Source organism: Haliotis cracherodii, unplaced genomic scaffold, assembly GCF_022045235.1.
Source record: "Haliotis cracherodii isolate W230 unplaced genomic scaffold, xgHalCrac1.p SCAF_2, whole genome shotgun sequence".
In the NCBI taxonomy this organism is placed as follows: Eukaryota; Metazoa; Mollusca; class Gastropoda; order Lepetellida; family Haliotidae; genus Haliotis; species Haliotis cracherodii.
Genome location: NW_027266275.1, coordinates 16,394,827 through 16,415,568, shown reverse-complemented (window position 1 = coordinate 16,415,568; position 20,742 = coordinate 16,394,827). Strand labels below are relative to the sequence as shown.

Below are 20,742 nucleotides of genomic sequence, written 5' to 3'. Positions count from 1 at the left end.
GTATATTGGTTTATTAACAGTGTTTCAGTTATACCACATTTTCATCAAAATCAGATCTTAATTCACACTACCGCTAAGCAAAGACCCGTGGACATCCCATTACAGGTCACATCAGAACGACCTTTTGCAAACTTTGACCGACCAGTGAAAAGACTAACAAGAAGTTGACATAGGCCAATCAGACAGCAGCTTCCTTTGAGCTTCGCAGCCCTAGTTTCTAACTGGCGACTTGCTTTCCAGACTTTGCCTTGAAAAATATTGACTCAAAATTAAAAAACTGAACTAAGAATATTCTGGGATGTCTAATAGCAATGCAAAGTCTCTTCTGTTCAAATGTTTATCCCATTGTAGCAAGAGCTATGCATTGATTTTGAGGGATTCAGTCGTACAGCCATTAGCTGTCGTTTGGAAAACCCTTTTCAAGGTTGCATGATTATAAAACATATTGCGACTGTCACTTTCCTGATCTGGTAAGTGATACCCTGATTGGATGGATGAAAGGCCGTTCTGACATGACCTGTAATTGGATGTCTTCAGATCTTTGTTTAGCGTAAGCGAGAACTAAGATCTGATTTTAATGAGATTAATTATATCAGAAGCGAGTCAGCTTGATGTGGGACGAAAGCCTGAAGTGATGCAGAAGTTTACCCTTCTGGTGAAACCCATGAGCATGGGTATGGGTCTCTGAGAAATAGTTTATTCATCAGCACTTTCAGTTCCATCTGTCTGTGATTCATGTTTTATTAATCTAACCTTTATAAACTGACTGTATCACTTTCACAAAATAATAATGAATTACAGATCCTTAGTAGGCAGCATGTATTCTCGTGAGATCAACCAGATCATGTGAAGACCATTTCTGGTGTCTCCCACCCTGATATTGCTGGAATATTGCTAAAAGCAGCGTAAAACCATAACTTACTCACTCAACCAGATCATATTCAAACGAATTTACAAACTGGTTTTCAAAACACCAGTATTTTTTTTCTGAGAGAGAGCAACCAATCCAGGATTAAACGTAATGACTTTTCTCTACATTGTTTGTTGGTTTGTATATTTTCGTAATGATTTCCCCATCATGACATTATGAACATCCCACATGAGATGTTTCTGCCAACACATTGGAACCTGGAATTTATATGATACGTTTTCCCTGGTCTCATGACACAATTCTGCCTCACTGACATACATAACTTTCAAGACATTAATCTATAAGCATGACTAATTAACATAAATGTCCGTAGCTCAATGGAGGAAAAGGGTCCGGCATTTTGACCACTAACATTTAATTACATACAAGCATTTTGAAACCCGAAATATCATTACGTATCAATACATTTTGGCCAAGGAAAGGATATATGATCATTATTAATAATTAAAATATTGACTTATCTACATATTAAAAATAAATGAAGAGGATATCATATTTAACAAAGGAAATATGGTTATAAATTAATACATAAGTAAGAGTGTACAACAAAATCACTTTAAACATTCACCTCAACATAGGACACTCAAAATATTTTCCAGTAAGTGTGATGTAATATTAACTGTTTCACCAACTCCTGTATATAATATAACATAATGTTCATCATGTGCATTAGGGGGTGAAACGCAGAACTTGTCACACATGGCCATGTCCTTACAGATAGCTAAACATAAAACATCACATCTTGAACAATAAATAATGGACATTGTCTGTTTGCCTAAAAAGTCAAGGATATTTGTTGTGGCTTTTATTGACGTACCGAGTCAATTTATAACCGTGGTTAATGTCATCATGTCACACTAGCCTTTCTTTCATAGACACACAAGTCCTATCAGGGTCACCCCGTAAAGTACATCATCTCCCTCACTGCGGCATTATGCACTTTACAATCAAGCTTCACTGTGGAATATTATTTATTAGTTGTAAACTTAGATAAATTTAGACTGGCAAGGGCTCGATGCCGCTGTAGCTTGCATACTTTACATAGGAAACAGGTACTACTCCCAGAGACCCAAGGTATTGTAAGGCATGTAACATGGGCTATGTGGAGGACGAATATCATTTCTTGTTAATTTGTCACACATATGGTAACCTTCGACAGCAGTTTATTCCCCAAAAGTTTCATGTCCATCCCACGTTATCTAAGTTTAATATTCTTTAGAAAAATCTTCAAATAGAAATATAGCCATATTTGTACGTCACACAATGAATTGCCATTTGGTCAAACTGTCTTCTGTTGACCCTCAATTGTACCTTGGGCTGTACGCCTACACAAGTACTGAATAAAGAATTAAGAAAGACAAAATTGGAGGGGCATGACCGTCAACCCGTAAGAATGTTGGGCATTAAGTCCAAATAATGACTATGAGCACTTCAGTTCTAAGTACAAAACATATATCATGTTAATTAACCTACATATAAATGTCCAAGCATTGTATCCCCTAGGACACTATTACAGGATCCTCTTCAAAGCAACATGCAAATGTTCCTGCTTCTTGAATACCCTGTACCATACAAAGTTTCCAAGCAACAGGCCAAATATCTCTGTCAACACTGTGTGATGGTGTGTACAGAACCAAAGCCAACAAAAGAACACATTGTTCAACAGTTGTTCTATCAGCAATGCGATCTCATGATACGGCTCTTATTGTCCTGTAGGTCAACATATGATAAAACCTCCCTTCTCACTACCCACTCTCCACACACATCAAGGTGCTACAAGAATAACACTTGTGAATTCCCTTTAACATTGTGTGTCCTCGTTCTGCGGTCGTTTGTCCACATACTATAGAATAAAGGATTGTATTACCCTTCCACCTAGTAAGTATCATGTGTTATATCAGACCACGAGACAGGTGGATTTATGCCCAGGTTAACCTACATTGACATCACCCGGTCTCTGAGCTAATGAGGCAAATAGTCTCCATAGTCTAGTAATGCTGTGCAACATGGAAGGCTGTTGTTCCCTGTTGCGTGTTTAGGTCCAGCAGGTCAAGGTAGTGTGACAGAAAGATCAAACATTAATGTGATTTTTTTTCCACGCTGAAACAATGGTTGGTTTGAGCGCATTGTTTTTACTCAGGCTGATAATGGCCTCAGCATTACCAGTTTTAAAGGCATCTGGTATTTTCACATAAGAATGAAACAGATTCCAAAGTTATAAATCAAATAAACGATATGTATGTCTTTCTTTATGAAGCAACAACTTTGACAAAAAGTTAACACCAACTGAAAACATTTCAATGTCAATTCCATAAAAATATCAGTATTCCAATAAATTATTTCACTTACTGTTAAAAAGCTATAAAGCAAAAAGAAGTAATGGCAGTTCAATAACATGTCAATTCTAGAAAACTTGTTCACCTAGAAAAAATTGAACCAAAATTAACAAAAATCAATACAGGCAAGGAAATTTGTTTTTGGTACATTACCAGGCTATTATTTGTGTGGGGATCCCTTGTAGGATGGAGGAGTCGTCTCAAGTCATGTCTGCCTGCTAGCCCAGCACAAACACCAGGATAGGGCGATCAACACAGATACCCTCCCCCACACACAACACAACGCTCATTTACAAACAACGGCAGCCCCCTTAAACAGTCAACCACTTCACTCACACACACATTTGTAGGGCATTTCCTTCAGGAAAACCTTGAAATCAGGGTCCACACTCCTCTATAACAAGCTGTCATTATTCCATCTTATCACAATTGGTCTTTGTTTATAGATAAGAAAAGAATGTAGACCATTTCTATTTTTCCAAACATTGATGTAATCTCTTCAATGGAAAAACCACAGGTACTCCACTGCAAATACTGCTGCGTCTGAGTCAAGAAAGTCTGTCACATGAGTATACAAAGATGACTTGACTTCCAACACCAACGCAAATTATTGATGACAGTTCCATAAATCATATAAGCATGTCTCCATGTTACAGCCTCATCACATCTTCAGGATACCACAAACTGCATCCAGGCCTACTTCAGACTTGTCCAACTACAAGATTATACCTTCAATGCACCGAGCCCAAGTCTCCCGAAGCAAGCAGCTAATGAACATGTGCTGATTGCGGTAACACTGTGCCTGGGTGAGCAGCGTAGGGTGACAGCCTCACTGCCAGCAGGTAAAGAACTGACCCAGATTGCCGCGGGTTCGTGTGTCACAAGTCCCCCACTCCAGCTAGGGCCAGGGCAACTTGCAGCCACGTGGGGATGGGGGTTTGTGCAGAGGGTCGGGACTTTATTGTCTGTTTGTCGTAGGTCACAGATGCAATTATAACCCTCAACTTTATGTCAAAGCAGGTGTCAGTCATTTTGTGGTGGGTGAATAGTTGGGCTGCCTCCCTATTGATATTGATACGATATGAATCCTTTCTACACACCATGGTTCACTTCTTGTATATACATGATGAATGTTAATGAACTTGTTATGAATTATTCATAACTGAAGATAAGAAAAATCCTTTCAGACTTCATCTACAAGAAAGAAGGTGAATGATTTAATAAATGTCATTTAAAAGTAGGATTATGAGGGGGGAAAATTTCCAAATGTACACTCGTCTTTAAGACATGCATTTAAATGAGGATTAGATACACTTCAACATTTTAAGCTTGTTCATAACTTAGTCATGTCAGACATGCTTCTATGCAACAGCACACAAAATAATTCTTTTAGAAATATGTTTTTTATAGGCTAAAAACATCAATGCTGCCTAGCAATCTGCCACAAGGTCACTTTGTTTAAAGTCAGTTAGAAAGATAATTAGAAGTATAATCTCAAAGAAAACATGGTGCAGTCTAAACTTTCAAGTTGGAACTGTCCAAAGTACAATCTTCCAATTACACCCCCACAGAGAGGCTTACCTGTGCATGAATAGAGCACACTTGAAGAAAGTCATTTTCATTTTCAGAATCAATATTTGAAAATTCTTATCAGGCAGAACAGCAATTTGTCTTACAGGTAAGGTACTTCTACCCAACTACCTGGGAATTTGGATCATTAGGGGAAGTCACAAGTGCACATGATTGAAATGACAAGATGTACATGAAAATATTCAGCCAAATTCAGAGTGAGTGAGTGAGTGAGTGAGTGAGTGAGTGAGTGAGTGAGTGAATGGTTTGATGCTGCTTGGACAGTATTTCAGTTATGTCAAAGCTTGTGAACTTAATGTGAAAGGAAAGCCTCAAAGTGATGTAGATCGTAGCTGTTTAACACTTTGGTGGAACCATGCGCACAGGAATGGTGCTGACAAACCTAGAAACATATATACAGGAGGAATTTTGGATTCATATCCTAAGTCATATGTCTCTGGTATGCTTAAGGTATGCAGCTCTACACAGTGAATAGAGGCACCTTAGATGACAGTCATGTCAAAATTCAGTCCTAAGGATGACAACTTGTCACTGCTGCAATTTCCGTGTGCCAAAATAGAACCATCCAAGTCAAAAGCAATAAATGTTTACAAAGTGCATTTTACAAGAACCATCTTTGGAAATATCAGATCTTTCTCTTTGAAACACAAGGCATGTCTACAAAAATCCTTAGCATGTGTCTTAAGTAGAATAAAGACAGCTATCTACAGGTAAACAATCTTTGAAAAGGTATACCAAAGTGCTTTGGATAACACTGATCGAACTTTCAAACCTTAGGAAGGGAGGAACAACATTCCTTTACATAAAAACCCATCTGATTATCACTTATGGAACAGAAAGATTGGAGTGACTGTTCTGTCACACATAGAGGGGTAGCGGAGTAGCACAGTGGTTAATGCGTTCGATCGTCACGGCGATACTACACAAACAGCCTAATCAAAGGGATCATGAACACTACATGACTATTACAGGGTAACCATCAATAACGAATTACACAGAGCTGGCATCTGAATATTTGAAATTAGCAATTCATAAATCAGTCAACTGGCTAAATCAAACAATCTTCTATCAATCTAGAATTAAAGTATCAAATTTCCATAATAACACCCTAACTTGTAGAATCTGATAAAACAAGAAGGTTTATGTCCGTACAGCTACTACCATGTGAGCAGTGCCCATCACAGCACATTCTCCTAGAATCCATGGATGTGATGTTCCAGGGATTGAGGTGTTTGTGACACCCCTGTCCAACCTACGTAATTCTCTCAGCACTTCATCCTCCTAAAGCTCCTCTGACGGCAACAGGGCTTGACTAAAAAGCCAAACAAAGACAAATACCCACCCATCGGTCGTCTCAGGAAGGATTGGATTAAGCTGCAAACTCGATGGTATTTTCCAGTCTGCACAGGCACTGATATTTATGATAATCCAGGGATATGAGTCATGTGTGCCTCAGCAGCCGGTACTGTGACCTAGCAGGAATTCTGCAAGAGCTGTCATGGGACTCATGCACACGAGGAGAGAGAAGCGTTTCCGTCCGATAATCTCCCTAGTTGTATTGGCTGACTGTTTTTCGTTGGGCAATTTTTAATTACAGGAAACCATGGAATTTAAGCTCAAAATGATCTAGTTTCTTTACATAACTCGCCTGCTATCAACTCCAGTGAATAAAAATGTCATACTTCTGTTGCTTTTTCTTCAAAGTCAAATAAATGAGAACTAAATTAAAAGTGAGTGAGTGAATGATTAATACCACTGGCGTTATGTTTCAGTTGTATGTGTAGCTTGTAAATATCTGAACTTGGCAAGAGGTTGATAGCATAATCAACAGTCCATACAATCTGAACAGTTACATATTCATCCAGATCACAGCTGTTTCATCCAGGTGATGCTCAAACACTGCCACTGCTACCAACAAATCACCTGATCATTAATGATATTAGTAATGTCACAGTTAAGGAACTTAGGCCCATTCAACAGGAAGACCATACTTTAAATATTTTATGCTTTACATAATTTCCAATTAATATGGGTCAGTCTAAATAAAAATTCATAAATTCATGGAGCTCAATATTTTACTATCTTATTTGAAATAAATTGGATTGGGTTGGTCAGTTCAGTGTAAAGGATGTCTAGAAGATGCATAGCAATGTGCAAAATAGCAACATGGGGAAGGCTACCATTATCATTTTCTACAATGTCATCTCTCCAGAATAACCCCAAAAATGAACTGAAGAGCATTAAAAATAACGATGACGTGCCTTGTCATGTGTCTTTTCACTCATACAGGACACAAAATTAATCATTCAATTAATTAGCGGTATATCTCCTAAATGGTGATCGACAATGTGTTCCCTTTACTGGTAGCCTTCCCCATATATTGCCTTCTTAGAAGGCCCATATTTAAAAAGATTGCAGTAGCCAAACATACCTGATATATTTGATCATTATTACACAGAAGTTAGTAGTTACTTTAATTTTATATAATTTCTGTACTTGTATCTTTTAATTTTTCTTTTTGTTATATTTTCTGATTGTAGATTTTTACTCCAGTCCGTCACATCCATAAACAGAAAAAAGAATTGCTGCTCAAGGTCAATCACAATGTTTTGAATAATCCTAAGTCAGACAACAATCTTGGGTCCGTACGATACTCCATCAATTCTCACCTTACCTGTACAATAAGTTCATAATTCAATCCATACCAATGGTGAAATACTATTCCCATTCTACATGCCTGCATGGTTATGAACGTCTGGCCAAAATACAGCCATTGTGTTGGCCTGTCAGACTAACAATGTTGCTGTCTGCTGACCAGACTAATCCCTACCTGTCCATTAAACCAGCCCTTGAATGACCCAGGCTGTGTGTAGGACACTCACTATAGGAGAACCGATCTACCTGTCCATTAAACCAGCATCACACTATCCAGGCTGTGTGTAGGACACTCACTGTAGGAGAAGAGCTCTAGTTGTCCATTAAACCAGCATCACACTACACAGGCTGTGTGTAGGACACTCACTATAGGAGGACCACTCTACCTGTCCATTAAACCCAGCCCTTGAACTGCCTAGACTGTGTCTAGGACACTCACTATAGAAGCACCCCTCCATCTTTCCATTAAACCAGCCATCACACTACACAGCCTGTGTGTATGACACTCACTGTAGGAGGACCAGTCTACCTGTCTATTAAATTAGCCATCACACTACACAGGCTGTTTGTAAGACACTCACTATAGGAAGACCGCTCTACATGGCCCAGGTAATGAGGCAGAAGTAGGGATAAGGACAGATCTTCAGGGACTTTGTAAAATCCAACAGTCGCCAAGGAGACTCGGAATGGAAAGTCTATTAATCATAACTACTACGTTATGGAAATCATATCAAAATGTGAAAAGAATCTTGACACCCATTCTAGTTAAAACACAATATTTGATCAGTAATAAGGTCTTAATGTATCAAAATAGAATCATATTTTAACATATGACCTTCCTCAACAATTAAACATTCGATACTCCATTGAACACCAACCTGTATTAGATACAAGATATACCTTATCAGCTCGCAGAATAAATTTCCCAAATAATTTACATGAACATAACACTCATGATAACATAACTTCATTTAACACATGGCTCAACATCAACCAATTCAGTTCATCTTTCTTATCTGTGTTCAATAAATAAAGGCGTTATTATTTCAAAATATTATCACAGGTGTTACGACCATTTATCAACCAAGTAACAGATAAGCAATGTATATACAGTGTACTGGCCAATACTGCCCCAGTAGAGTTCAATGTATGGCAGCCTATTGCTGCATGGCGGAACCCACATCCTCCAGCCCCGGGGGCGGGAGCTGCATGACAAGTGACTAGTCAGGTGAATGACAGGCCAATAAGCATACCTATGTCGATGTCAATCAGCTAGCTTTTAATACAATGTAGGTCAAGCATCTTTTGGAAATTTAGCAGGATCGCTTCATAATGAAACACAAAAATTATGCCATTAATTTTGTCAACTATGATTAAGAATGAATGAAATATTTCATTTATACATAATTCATATATTTTAGCAAGCAAATACAACCTTTCAACCTTTTGGTTTCAAATTCAATAGTCCTAGCTCATCTTGTACAAAACTTTCACCTTTCTTGTCATTTTTAGTCACACACACAGGGATTCTGGTCAAGAAAATAGGTCCCCAGAAACCTTTGCTTGTCGAAGTGAGTGAGTATGGTTTTACGCCGCTTTTAGCAATATTCCAGCAATATCCCTGGGGACACCAGAAATGGGCTTCACACATTGTACCAATGTCGGGAATCGAACCCGGGTCTTCGGCGTGATGAGCGAACGCTTTAACCACTAGGCTACCCGACCGCCTTGTCTAAAGAGGCGACTAAATGGATCATGTGATCAGGCTCAGAGACTTGGTGGATTGTGTATCATTTATTCCAATTAAGTGGATCGATGCTTATGATATCAAACACTGGATTGTCTTGTCCACACTCGAACATAAACAGACCACGGTCATATAGCTGAACTCTTGTGAAGTGTGGCGTTAGACAAACAAACAAGCAAAGCCAATATTTCTTAAGTATGTGTGGGGCTAAACACCATGACAAGCAACATCATCTACATATTTTTTTTTCAAGTACTCATAATTGCTTATATAACATTATCATAAGACCAACAATGCAAGGAGTCAAACTTAGATATCTGTGAACATTTCTTGTTTCTACAACTGTCATAAAATCCGTGTTCAGAAGCGACCTTTGACCAACCATGAAACTTCTGATAGGAATCAGCCTCTCTTTCATCTTACAGATAAGATCACCATAGCAACACCTTGGATCATATGTTGTTAAAGTGTCCAGCATACTGTGACCATCACTGACCAGTGTAAGCTCCTCACACTGTTAGTATAGCAATGATTGATGATCTTCCCTATTATCAATAGAGATCAAAGCCTAGCCCGAGGCTCCACACACAGGTAGAGTTGACGGTGAATATAATGTCACCTTACTACAAACCCCATTGTTGATGCTAATACCGTACCAGGAAATTCAGGAAACTAAAATAATTCCTTAAAATCCTACAATCTGGTAACTGAAAGTGACAGGTTCTCAAGAAGATTTCCTCCAACATATTTCCACCTTTCTTCTTGACATGAACAGTCATAAATCAGTCTAGTAAGTAGAACACTTGTCTTTCTAAAACACTGATCTCTCTGTAACAAGAGTACAAAAGTCTTCTATGAAAACCCTGCCAGACACTGAATATAAGCCCTAAAAATAAATTATACGACAAGACCGCATGGTACTTTCTGAATGACTTAAATACTAAGGGATATACAGTAAATACAAACATGATCATGGGAGCTGAAGAAGCTTTTGGACAAGGGAGATGGAGTAGAAACCAGATATTAGCAATTCTACATATTTTCTCAGAACAAGAATAGCAAAGGTCTAACTAGACTAACATTTAGTCTCTGAAATCTTATATTACACAATATCCTTCTTGATTCTAAAAATAAAAAAAGAGCTAGCTTGAGCTGGCCAAACTTGCTTTTGTATGCATTTCTAGATTATTATTTTTTAATAAAATAAATATATTCCACGGTCATGGTGCAGGACTAAGGTCTAACATACTGAGCGAAATGAGAACAGATTAGTTTCCTTCACACTCATTCCAAAATTTGGAGAAAAATGTGCACCAAATATATACCGGAAATGCCAGAAACAGATGAAGACATGGAAAAGACTCATGCAGTCTTTCCTCATAGGACAGGTTCCTCCTGACATGTTTGGTCTAGCCTGACACAATTCATCATACTCAAATGTCACACAATAAAAATAAACAAGTAGCACTTTGCCAACACTAAAATTCCAAACATTACTACAAAATGATATCAAGATGAAATCCCCATACACTGTCACAGAGATGGGTGTGCAGCACTTACCAGGGTATAGCAGTCTCCTGTGTCAGGGGACTGGCTGATCAATGGCCATGACATGGAGTGGGCTGTGTGCGAGATGGGATTATGACTGGTGGTATACATAACACGGGCTGGGACCTGTGGTTATGGCCAAGGCTAATGGCAGGGAGATGGGTATCAGATGTCATTGGTCAGCCCCGGGGTGACACAGAGGGCAGTGGTCAGGGACATAGTGTCTCATGTCACCTGGATAGTCATGAAGGAGGCAGGAGGGAGGGGTGAGTGGAGGAGTGAGTGGAGGGGTGAGTGAAGGAGTGAGTGGAGGCGTGAGGGAGGGGTGAGTGGGGGGATGAGTGGAGGCGTGAGGGAGGGGTGAGTGGGGGGATGAGTGGAGGCGTGAGGGAGGGGTGAGTGGGGGGATGAGTGGAGGTGTGAGGGAGGGGTGAGTGGGGGGATGAGTGGAGGCGTGAGGGAGGGGTGAGTGGGGGGATGAGTGGAGGCGTGAGGGAGGGGTGAGTGGGGGGATGAGTGGAGGCGTGAGGGAGGGGTGAGTGGGGGGATGAGTGGAGGTATGAGGGAGGGGTGAGTGGAGGAGGGTGGATGGGGTGAGGGGAGGTGTGAGGGACTCGGGTGAGTAAAGTTGGGAAGGAGGGGTGAGTGGAAGTTGGGGTGAGGGGAGTTGGGAGGGAGGGGCGAGTAGAGGTGGAAGGTATGGGTGAGGGAGGGGTGAGTGGGGGGATGAGTGGAGGCGTGAGGGAGGGGTGAGTGGAGGAGGGTGGATGGGGTGAGGGCAGGTGGGAGGGACTCGGGTGAGTAAAGTTGGGAAGGAGGGGTGAGTGGAAGTCGGGGTGAGGGGAGTTGGGAGGGAGGGGCGAGTAGAGGTGAAAGGGAGGGGCGAGGGGAGGTGGGAGGGAGGGGCGAGTAGAGGTGGAAGGGAGGGGCGAGTAGAGGTGAAAGGGAGGGGTGAGGGGAGGTGGGAGGGAGGGGCGAGTAGAGGTGGAAGGGAGGGGTGAGGGGAGGTGGAAGGGAGGGGCGAGTAGAGGTGGAAGGGAGGGGTGAGGGGAGGTGGGAGGGAGGGGTGAGGGGAGGTGGAAGGGAGGGGTGAGGGGAGGTGGAAGGGAGGGGCGAGTAGAGGTGGGAGGGAGGGGCGAGTAGAGGTGAAAGGGAGGGGTGAGGGGAGGTGGAAGGGAGGGGCGAGTAGAGGTGGAAGGGAGGGGTGAGGGGAGGTGGGAGGGAGGGGTGAGGGGAGGTGGGAGGTGGGAGGTGGGAGGGAGGGGTGAGGGGAGGTGGTAGGGAGGGGCGAGGGGAGGTGGGAGTAGAGGTGGAAGGGAGGGGGAAGGGAGGGGCAAGGGGAGGTGGGAGGGAGGGGTGAGGGGAGGTGGGAGGGAGGGGTGAGGGGAGGTGGGAGGTAGGGGTGAGTAGAGGTGGAAGGGAGGGGTGAGGGGAGGTGGAAGGGAGGGGTGAGGGGAGGTGGGAGGGAGGGGCGAGTAGAGGTGAAAGGGAGGGGTGAGGGGAGGTGGGAGGGAGGGGCGAGTAGAGGTGGAAGGGAGGTGGGAGGGGAGGTGGGAGGGAGGGGCGAGTAGAGGTGAAAGGGAGGGGCGAGGGGAGGTGGGAGGGAGGGGCGAGTAGAGGTGGAAGGGAGGTGGGAGGGGAGGTGGGAGGGAGGGGTGAGGGGAGGTGGGAGGTAGGGGTGAGTAGAGGTGGAAGGGAGGGGTGAGGGGAGGTGGAAGGGAGGGGTGAGGGGAGGTGGGAGGGAGGGGCGAGTAGAGGTGAAAGGGAGGGGCGAGGGGAGGTGGGAGGGAGGGGCGAGTAGAGGTGAAAGGGAGGGGTGAGGGGAGGTGGGAGGGAGGGGCGAGTAGAGGTGGAAGGGAGGGGCGAGGGGAGGTGGAAGGGAGGGGCGAGTAGAGGTGGAAGGGAGGGGCGAGGGGAGGTGAAAGGGAGGGGTGAGGGGAGGTGGGAGGGAGGTGGGAGGGGAGGTGGGAGGGAGGTGGGAGGGGAGGTGGGAGGGAGGGGCGAGTAGAGGTGGAAGGGAGGTGGGAGGGGAGGTGGGAGGGAGGGGTGAGGGGAGGTGGGAGGTAGGGGTGAGGGGAGGTGGGAGGGAGGGGCGAGTAGAGGTGGAAGGGAGGTGGGAGGGGAGGTGGGAGGGAGGGGCGAGTAGAGGTGAAAGGGAGGGGCGAGTAGAGGTGAAAGGGAGGGGTGAGGGGAGGTGGGAGGGAGGTGGGAGGGGAGGTGGGAGGGAGGGGCGAGTAGAGGTGGAAGGGAGGTGGGAGGGGAGGTGGGAGGGAGGGGCGAGTAGAGGTGGAAGGGAGGGGCGAGGGGAGGTGGGAGGGAGGGGCGAGTAGAGGTGGAAGGGAGGTGGGAGGGGAGGTGGGAGGGAGGGGTGAGCAGAGGAGGGAAGGAGGTGGGAAGGAGGGGTGGGGGGAGGTGGGAGCGGAGGTGAGAGGGAGGGGTGAGGGGAGGTGGGGGGGAGGGGCGAACAGAGGTGGGAGGGAGGGGTGAAGGGATAGTGGGAAAGGGAGGATGGGGCTTGTTTAGAAGGGACAGTGGGTTGAGTAGATGAGGTGAGGTTGAGATGAGTGTGGGGAGTAGGAGGGTGGCACATGTGGAGAGGGGTAGGTGGGACATGTAGAAAAGAGAGGGGTAGGGAAAGTGGGGGCGTGAGGGTGGAGAATTGTTTCACTCTGGAATAACTAAGTGATGTAATTCATCTTCCCCTGTAGTCAATGAATGACAACCTGAATAGACTACATGTGCCCAGGTTTACCATGAGCATTAACTTCATGACCTTAACCATATATAAATGGATGCTTCCTGCATGGTTGAAATGAGATCTACGAGTCAAATCAGTGACAGTCAGTGCATTCCCATTATTCAAGTGTTGTGATGCATTAAAGGATTCATGTTCTTTTCACCATTACCTTCATGGCTTGGTAATCAAATTATACTGCAGTTAAAATATCACAACAAAGAAATGGAAAATGCAAATATTTATGCCTTATGATTTCTGTCCTACACAACCATTAAACAAACCAGGTCATCTCTCTCAATACAATACTGACAATATTTCAACCACATGGCAATTTTTTCTATTCTTAACATCTGAAATACAAGTGAGAGCGAGTTAATGCTGCTTTCAACTGTACTTCATTCATATAACAGCATGCCCGCTTAATGAGGGAGCACATGCCAAACAAACACAGGCAGTAGACATTCACCACTCTGGCAAAATATGGATATGAGGAAAATGTTGCCGAAAAAGAATATCAAAATCCAACAATCAAGAGCTTTACACTTTGTGAAGTGTACAGGCAAGAGTATGAATGTTTCTGACCCACCTATCATAACCAGACACTCATGAGTGATAGCATCTACAGTGCTTCAGATAGAAAGGAAACCTTCGTCTCTGACCCTGCCAAAAGTATTGACCGCAATTTCCGAGTGATATACGGTCCCGAGCCGTATAAGGATCATTTTCAATTTTTATGGGTTACTTGACCTGTACATATTGAAATCCATCTGAAGCTCTGTAGGTACCGACTGAGATGAGGGATTATAGGGGACATGTACCTTCTTGGAGCCGAGTCCTCGCTTCTTTTCCATGCTACATCCACTGAGAGAGCCGCCTAACAAAGAACAGTGCACTCTACTCCTACTAAACCCGCTTCTGTTGCACAAGCACAGCAAATGGCTTCACTCACATCAAACACAAGATAAATTCACTTATAGGATTTCCATTGCTGAATCATTCATGAGACAATAGCACCTTATAAATCCAGATTCCATGTAAAAAATTCATCAACAATGCAAGCGTTTGAGCATGTGATGCAGCATTGATTTTTGTGCAGCTGACAAACCACTGCATCAGTGGCAGCGAGTCCGTTCATCTATTCCACGGCCTCCATGCCACTAAGCCCATGATCTGTGAAAACAAATATGCAAACATGCACATCACTTCAGCACATTGGGGCACACCCCCTCTCTGTTAACATAATTCAAAATAACTTGTTTTCTAATGCTACGAGATTTGAAATATGCAAGTGTCAATCAGGAGAGAAGTCGCTTTCTTTGTTCAGTGATGCATACAACACACAAAACATTCCACCAGTCACTGAAGCTGATGCACAGATTTTAACCATTTCCGACGGCCATGACGTCTCTATATCTACACCTCATAAGTAGAATGACAGCAACTCGACCAGAAAAATGCATGAATATTTCTTGCCCCAAACTGGGTCAAGGTTATCAATGACTGTAATTACCAGTTGGCTATCGATGAATGGTCCTGGGTCATGCTAATGCTATCTCATGCATGTCATATATCTAAATGGCAAATCAGGTTAGATTTAAGATAACACCCAGCAATTCAGGTTAGATTAAAGATAACATTTTTACATTCATTGCATAAGGAACACATGCCTTCATTTTCTTGTACAAATAATCATAAATCAGTATTCAAAATATTTTAAACTATTTACCTCAAAGTCATTTACCAGGTAAATCAGTAAATCTGGTTCCCTACTGCACGAAACTGTAGTGATTCGTTCTCAGACAAGAATACAATCCTTCCACAACTGCATCTGATTGTGTGTCTGTATGTAGGCAATGCTAGGAGTGGAGGTTCGTGCTACTCAGTGAAAATAACCCCCACACAGGTGTGTAAATGTCACAGCAGACCGGAGAGCATGGAAATGTTGCCATCACCTGATCCTCCTGCTACAAATTAACACTGGTTAGCCAACAGAAATCCTCCCTCTGTCCCCCTCCACACCTGTCGGTTGCTGAATGTGCCGACCGACGAGATAATGACGGGATCACACGGGGATAACAGCAGGGCTTTGTAGGGACTTGGTGTACTGAATCTAGATTGGAGCAGAATTTCAACTGAAGAAAGCTCTTTAAAAAAATAATAACCTTGACTGATTCAATTTCCATTTGAAAAGAAATCTTGAAAAATAAATGAATCTGACATAGATTGGTTCAGAATTCATTAAAAGAAGCTTCTTGAACAAAAATTAAAACTAGAATACTTAAAATTTAAAATGTAATGAAATTCATAAGAAAATAGGTGAAGTCTAGGTTAGTTCAATAAAATACAATGCTAAATATATAGTAGACTCACATCTAGTCTCTGAAATGAAAGAGTAGTTAAATTATAGTTATAAAATATAATAAAAAGGAGCCAAGAGACTTTCTTTATTTTAAGATTCTGCAGTAATCTAGTCTTGCAAACATTATAGACTTGCAAGGGCTGTATTGGATATATTTGTTTAAGGGTCCTATGACAGACTAAATATATAGGTGAATTCTGATTTCTTAGCTCTCAAATAATTAGTCAGAGCTACTTGGCAAACACAGTAAAACCATATGTACGACCATCTGTATGGTGTGCACTTGCATCTGTACCAAACAACTCCAACTCGTGCGGACTAAACACACTTCATATATGTGTACACTGTCTTAAATCCAAGCTCTGTACAAACAGGCAAGATAGTGCAGAGATTCACATTCAGTTACACTACAGCTATGTCTAGAACTGCTTCAATGCAAGGTGACCTGCCATATATATTTCAGAGGGCAAGGTTACAAACACAAATAGGTTTATTATGGCCGCACGTTAATGTTTCTGTGAGTGTTGCCAACTGTGCAACTTGGGGCAGGTTTTACAAACGGGATAAGTGAGTGAGTGAGTTTGGTTTTATGTCACTTTTAGCAATATTCCAGCAATATCACGGCAGGGGACACCAGAAATGGGCTTCACACATTGTACCCATGTCAGGATTCGAACCCGGGTCTTCGGCGTGACGAGTGAACGCTTTAACCACTAGGCTACCCGACCGCCCCCAAACGGGATAAGCACAATGACATACTTGTATGGATGAAAGTCTTATGTACCATAAAGGGTTAATAATAAGTCCTGTATTTACTGACATATCTCACTCATACATCCAGGTTCAGCTAACTGTTTGTGATACTATCTTTATTCAAACGCAATTATGTAAAACACACAAATGTACACCTGAAAAGACTTATTTATACAAACCAAATTTATATTTGTCAAGGCTGACTATTGCCCAGAAATATCAACATGATTAATGTTTAAGCTTTCAAGCAGACTCTGTGCAAATATAAATAACATCAAAGCAAATATGATATACTACACCATGTTTGTCTTGCTATGCACACGCATTTTTGGGCATATAATTGCAATGAAAAAAAGAATAGAGAAAGCTAAAACTACACCCAAACCTTCAAAACTTGGCGGCATACCATTGTTGAAATCAAGTTAAATCATCCAATGTTCAAATGACATTAAGCCCAAACCAAACCTTTGCTATTATCACAGGCTAAAATCACTGGCTTCTGTCATGACTGATTTGCATCTTTTCTTTGCATTAAGCAGAATCTCAAGCAATTGGGATGAAAAAATAGCAGTATTCTTCCAATACAAAAAATCAGATCTTGGTTGGTTCTCGCTATAGCTAAACAAAGATCTGAGGATATCCCATTACTGGTCATGTCAGAACGACCTTTTATCCGACCAATCAGAGTGTCGCTTACTAGATCACGAAAGTGCCAGTCCGAATGTGTGTTCTAATCATGCAACCAACACATTATTCCAAACAACAGTTAATGGCTGTACAACTGATTCTGTCAAAATCTTTGTCTATCGCTCACATCAATGACATAAACATTTCAAAAAGGAAGACACTTTCCACAGTCTGTGGGAATTACTGCTATACAAGCAGTACTTTCCAGAATTTTGGTCTATTCAGTTTTTAAATTTTGAGTTGATGTTTTTCAAAGCGTAGTCGCCAGTTTGAAACTTGTCTCATAAAACTAACAAAGCTTACTCTCTGATTGGCCAGTGTCGACTTCTTGTTAGTTATTTCATTGGTTGGTCAAAGTTCACTGAAGGTAGTTCTGATGTGACCCATAATGGGATGTCCTCAGACCTTTGTTTAGCGGTAGCGAGCACTAGGATCTGATTTTCATGATATTGCTTCTGATATGAAGTTACATATTTTGGCAGCAGTTAAATAAATTGTGCACCAAGTATGCATATATATCTATGTTTGTAAATAGATTACATATGTAGCAGCTCTCAAAAGCTGATATAATGTTGTCCACATTACATAGATACCTACTTATTAAGGAAAAACTGCAGTATGTGCAACTAAAGAGACTCATGTGAACATAAAGACACAATGCATGCATACATTACACACCTGACAGATGCCGTAATAACAGAGCTCATTCCATACCATCGGATTAAAATATAATTGCTTTTACATGTATTCATATAGACATTTCATAATCATCTCACTCAATAACAACTGCAAATACCTGTGCAAGCATGAGATTGGAGGTGTTCCCACCTGTCAGGATTTGAAATCATCGATGAAAGTCAAAGCGTCCTTATCATCATCCTGATTTTAATAATGATACTTTGAAATCATTCAGTCAAATCCCCCAAGGACTCCAAGACCCTCAATTACTTCCATTCCATATAACAGTGCATGTGGTGTAACAGGAACATATACAATGTTCATGACTTGTACTGTGTTTCACTCACTCACTCACACTCAAACTCACACAGAGGTCCTCTGACAACACAATTGTGTTGATACACTCACACACAAGCCAGTGTTACACACATTTAGGTCCTCTAACAACACAAGCATGAAACATTGTGTTATTAATCGATCATTCACAAGCCAGTGTCACACACACAGTTAGATCCACTGACAACACAAGCATGAAACATTGTGTTGATACACTCACTAACTCACAAGCCAGTGTCACAATCATTTAGGTCCTCTGACATCACAAGCATGAAACATTGTGTTATTGATCACTCACTCACTCACAAGCCAGTGTCACACACATTTAGGTCCTCTGACAACACAAGCATGAAACATTGTGTTGATACACTCACTCACTCACAAGCCAGTGTCACACACAGTTAGATCCTCTGACAACACAAGCAGGAAACATTGTGTTGATACACTCACTCACTCACTCACTCACAAGCCAGTGTCGCACACAGTTAGATCCTCTGACAACACAAGCATGAAACATTGTGTTATTGATCGATCATTCACAAGCCAGTGTCACACACATTTAGATCCTCTGACAACACAAGCATGAAACATTGTGTTGATACACTCACTCACTCACTCACAAGCCAGTGTCACACACACATTTAGGTCCTCTGACAACACAAGCTTGAAACATTGTGTTTATACACTCACTCACTCACAAGCCAGTGTCACACACAGTTAGATCCTCTGACAACACAAGCTTGAAACATTGTGTTTATACACTCACTCACTCACAAGCCAGTGTCACACACACAGTTAGATCCTCTGACAACACAAGCATGAAACATTGTGTTATTGATCGATCATTCACAAGCCAGTGTCACACACATTAAGATCCTCTGACAACACAAGCATGAAACATTGTGTTGATACACTCACTCACTCACTCACAAGCCAGTGTCACACACACATTTAGGTCCTCTGACAACACAAGCTTGAAACATTGTGTTTATACACTCACTCACTCACAAGCCAGTGTCACACACAGTTAGATCCTCTGACAACACAAGCTTGAAACATTGTGTTTATACACTCACTCACTCACAAGCCAGTGTCACACACACAGTTAGATCCTCTGACAACACAAGCATGAAACATTGTGTTATTGATCGATCATTCACAAGCCAGTGTCACACACATTTAGATCCTCTGACAACACAAGCATGAAACATTGTGTTGATACACTCACTCACTCACTCACAAGCCAGTGTCACACACACATTTAGGTCCTCTGACAACACAAGCTTGAAACATTGTGTTTATACACTCACTCACTCACAAGCCAGTGTCACACACAGTTAGATCCTCTGACAACACAAGCATGAAACATTGTCTTAAGTCTGTCCAGGAGATCCTGCAGGGAGCACATGTTAACAGGTAACAACACACATAACAGGCTTACCTAGGTGCTGCTACAACCTAATGAGTGTACACTGGAGTTCATCCCAGCCAGGAGGTAATATCACGGCTGAACAATCCACACAACACCTGGCACCATCAGCACTCTATATAGATCATAGTACCACACGCTACCACACGCTGCTACAATTGCATTTTGTCCCAGCACACTGCTAAAAGCAAGCTGTGTAATTTATAATATATGTATCAAGTGATGTTTCCTGCCAAGCTGTAGACTAACTCATTGTATACAGGCCTAGGCTTATAATCAAGTCAACCAGCTCATTGTCCACAGATACAAGCTCAAGCTAATCCTAAGGACAAATTGTTCACAAGAAAATGATTAAACACATATGGTGATATTCTTATCACGTCACAGATTATTTATTCACTATTCTGAGAGAGCTCCTTCAAAAAGAAACCCCATAATCTTTACATAGTCATATAATTGCTTTGCTCCTTGTAAAAAACTGTAAAGATTAATTTCAAAGCGTTCTTGCTTCTGCGGGAGGTTTCAGGTTACATCCAGTTACAACCGGTGAAGACCAACTCGGAGTGAAGTCCTCCTTGGTTTCAGTGTGTACTTGAGGGAGTTTTTAATAGGAAAAGGTCCTTCTGACAGGCACGAGTCAACTTGGGTTGAAAGTGGGCCTCATGAGTAACATTCACCACCATTTCTTTAACTGCATACTTCTTAGAGTAAAGCTGACAGATGGAAAACTCATACAAATACCTGACATTAAGATGCTGTAACAAGCAGTACGTTTCTACCAGCATCTCTTAAGTACAAGAGTGCACAGGCTCAACCAGTGCTCCTGTTGTTTCACAAAATAATAAACAAACTCAGAGACATGTCTCAATTACCAAACCAATTGAACCAAAGTTAAAGAAAACCCCATACATAATTCTTCCTTTAAAAAAAATCAGTAGATATCAAGTACAAGATTG

At 42.1% G+C, this 20,742-nt stretch overlaps 1 protein-coding gene across 7 annotated transcripts in view; it reads right to left on the bottom strand.

The window, feature by feature from the left end:
- Nucleotides 1-20,742, bottom strand: part of LOC139469879 (early endosome antigen 1-like) — a 129,242-nt gene that overhangs the window by 13,537 nt on the left and 94,963 nt on the right. The window lies entirely within an intron of this gene.